Source organism: Pinus tabuliformis, chromosome X, assembly GCF_031772625.1.
Source record: "Pinus tabuliformis cultivar Carrire ecotype Pingquan chromosome X, CPIR1, whole genome shotgun sequence".
In the NCBI taxonomy this organism is placed as follows: Eukaryota; Viridiplantae; Streptophyta; class Pinopsida; order Pinales; family Pinaceae; genus Pinus; species Pinus tabuliformis.
In genome coordinates this window covers 848,880,163-848,884,113 of record NC_142308.1, presented here as the reverse complement: position 1 = coordinate 848,884,113, position 3,951 = coordinate 848,880,163, and positions in this window count along the sequence as shown.

Below are 3,951 nucleotides of genomic sequence, written 5' to 3'. Positions count from 1 at the left end.
CATTAAAAATGATGTTTGACAGATCTCAATATCCATATACTATAGCTTATAATGTTATCAGGTCCGGTCCATCAGATCACATATATGCATATGTACATAAACCCCCGCTACGTTGTATTTGCTGATTACGATTTGGCGATGAAACGTGGGTCGTCGATCTATATGCTTGGTCGACGGTCCTTGTTGACCCTGCCAGTCGCCATCACATCTCCTATGAGGTCTCCACCGATCACTGTTGCAAGCCTTATGTGGATTCCACCGATATTCGCCGAAGGCCACCGCCGATTGTGATCCACTGCTCAGATCTGGACCGTTGATCAGCCAGATCTGACAACTACTGTACATTACTTTGTTTTGCCTCCGATACTCTGTCTTTTTACTGATTTCTTAGGTTTTTGCCTCCTGATATTGTTTCTCCCCATTCTAAAAGGTTTTCTCATGCGATCTTCTTTGGTATTTAGCATGTTTTTTCAAGTTTTTGAAGACTTAGAGAGTGTTCTTGGATCCATTTGGATCATGCCTTCCCACTGAAAAGGCTTTTGGACCACCAAAATTTGGTTTTCAAACATCGTTTAAGTCGGGATACAGCTGCCTCACTTGCCTAATCTCTATCCTTTTTGCACTGCTGGGTTTTGAACCTTTGAGCCCAATTCTTAGGTACTCAACATCCCCTCTGCGCATAGTTCTCACCTTCCTGTCCAGAACTGTATCTTCCTGCAGCTCATTGAGGTATTTAGGAAACAGATCATCAATGGAAGGGAATTGACTTTACTCTTCAAGATCTTCAATTAATGAAGGTTAAAATAGTCTTAAACTTTTTTCATTTACCATTGAATAGATGTGCATGTATGCTGGCAGATCAAGGTAGAAAGCGTTCTCACCAATTTTCTCAAGTACCTTAAAGGCCCATACCTTATTGGCTTCAACTTCTGTCCTTCACCTTACATTATGTCCTTGCCGATATACAGCCAGACTTGATCGCCAACTTGGAAGTTGTTCTCCACCCGATTTTTATCATGCCTTACCTTGTACTTGGCTTGGCTCTTTTCCAGCTATTCCTACACTGCCTGGTGAATTTCTTGGATCTGTTCAATGAATCTAGTTGCTTTGTCCACATCACTATGTCTAGCAACTGCTATGTCATTTTCAAAGACAAAATCCAAGGGAGACCTTGGTATAAAACCAAAACAGGTCTCAAAAGGAGATCTCTGTGTAGAAGAATGTTTAGCATGGTTATAAGCATCTTGCACATAACATAAATGTTCATCCCAAAGCTTGGGATGCTTGCTGCAATAACCCCTGAGCAACTGGATCACTGTCCTATTGACTACCTCTGTTTGGCCATTTGTCTGTGGATGAAAGTTTGTGCTTTTCCTCAGTCTGGTGTCCATCAATTCCCACAGACTTGACCAAAACTTCCTAACAAATCGGGAATCTCGATCAGATACTATGGAAGTGGGAAACCCAAAATGCACCCATACATGCTGAAAGAACAACTTCGTTGTTTTTTCAGCTATAATCTGCTTATTACAAGGTATTAAAATACACATTTTGTTGAACCTGCCCACAACAACATATAAATAGTCATGTCCCTTTCTATAGTTTGGCAATCCCCCAAAAAAGTCCATGGAAACACTTTCCCAAGGATGGGAAGGGACTCGTGGTGGAGTCTACAAGCTTAGTTTTCTATTGTTGAGCTTTCTTTTAGCACACATGGTACACCCTCTTACATATCTATAAATTGTTTCATGCATTTTTGGCCAATAGCAGTATCTTTGCTACTATGCAACTATTTTACTTACACCAAAATGACCCGATATCAAAGAAGTGTGTGCTTCCATAATTATGTTGACTCTTTCAGTTTGTGGAATGCATAGCTTTCCCAAATGATACAAGAGTTGGTCTTTAACATAGTAATCCAATTCTTCTACCTTTTTTCCATTACTTAAAGCTGCATATACATCTTTAAATTCTATATCTTGAGCATATTGTTCAATGTAGCTTTCATGCATTATTGAGTTATGATTAAGTATAGTAGATGCATTTATGATTGGTATGTATGCCCTTTTTATATCTGATGACTAAATGAAACTGTTGTAGGAAGCCCATCCACCTATAGTGTCTTGATTGCTGCAATTTAGTTTGTGAGTGAAAATACTGAAGTGGCTGATGATCAGTATGTATAACTGTTTCTTTACCCATTACATAATGTTTCCATTCTTTTACACTCTATACTAATGCATACAATTCTTTATCATAGGTACGATAATTAACTACTGCAGAATTAAAAGTGTTAGAATGGTAGCATATGGGTTTACCATGTTGCATCAACACTGCTCCAATGGCATAGTCACTCGCATCAGTTTTGATCTCAAATGGTTGTTGAAGATTTGGCAATGCTAGTGCTGGTGCTGTACTAATTTTTTCTTTCAAGGTGTCGAAGGATTTCTGCTGCTTGCCTCCCTACTGAAACACCTTGTTCAATCCTGTTAAAGCATGTAAGGGAGCTACAATTAAGGAAAAGTTAGCAGTAAACTCTCTCCAATATTGTGCCGCTCCTAAGAAGCTTCTAACTTCTGTAGTAGACTTGGGTTTAGGCCAGTTTACAATGACTGCAACCTTAGAGGGATCTATCTTCAATTCACCACCCCCTACAATATAACCCAAATAATTCAAAGATTTTTTACCAAATTCACATTTTGATAATTTAACAGAGAGATTCTCTTGCTTCAAAACATCTAGAGTTTGCTTTACATGATTTAAATGTTCTTCCCATGTTTTACTGAATACAAGAATGTCATCTAGATATACAATTACAAAATCATCAATAAAAGGCCTGAGTACATCATTCATAACTCGCATGAAAGTGGCAAGAGCATTAGTTAAACCAAAAGGCATAACTAGCCATTTGTACAACCCTTGCTTTGTTTTGAAAGCAGTCTTCCATGCATCTTGCTCTGCTACTCTAACCTGATGGTAACCACTGTGTAGGTCCAACATGGAAAAGTAAACAGCTTCTTTCAGCTGCTCCAATAGATCATCAATGCGAGGAAGGGGATAACGATTCTTAATCATTATTTTATTCAGTGCTCAGTAATCAATGCACATCCTCCATGAACCATCTTTCTTCCTCACCAACACGATTGGAGATCCACATGGTGATGTGCTTGGTCTTATGAACCCTTTTTCGAGTATCTCCTATACTTGCTTCTTGATTTCTGCATTCTCTAAAGCAGATAACCTATACATTCCAATGTTAGGCAATGGAGAATCTTGTTGCAAATGAATATCATGTACAATTTCTCTTTTGGGTGGCAGACTTTTTGGTTCTTGAAATAAGATATCATATTTTGAAACAATTTTTTCTAAATTAGCTTGCTATTTAGCATCACAGCCTTCAAATACATTGGTTTTATCAGGTTTCTTTTCCTTTACAACCATCAGTAAAAATTGCTTGCATGAATTTACAATTCTTTTCATCTGCCCTGAGTTTATGAGAGTATAATTATTCTTGAGTTGATGAGCTCTTACAATATATTCGATTCCATATTTAATGAGTTGATACTTATTTTCAGCTCTATAGAAAATTGCTTTTCTATCATACAAGTAAGGACTTCCTAAAAATTTTCCACATATATCCAAGGTAACGATATCTAACTCAACCTCATCTACAAACACTGACCCAAAAGAAAACCTAAGTTTACATTGTCTAGTCACTTGTAGCTTTGCTTTATCACATACCCAACCTAATGGATATGGCTTCTTGTGAGGTGTGGTTAGTAGTCCCAATTTCTTTACAATTGCTTCAGAAATTGATTTTACTTCTAAGCCACTATCAAACAAAGTATCAAGCTTTTGAGCTTGGAAATAACTCTAATATGAAAAAGCTCATGTATTTTCCTCTCATTTTCTTCACTATCTATAGTTTGTTAGAATTACTAGTAGATGCTT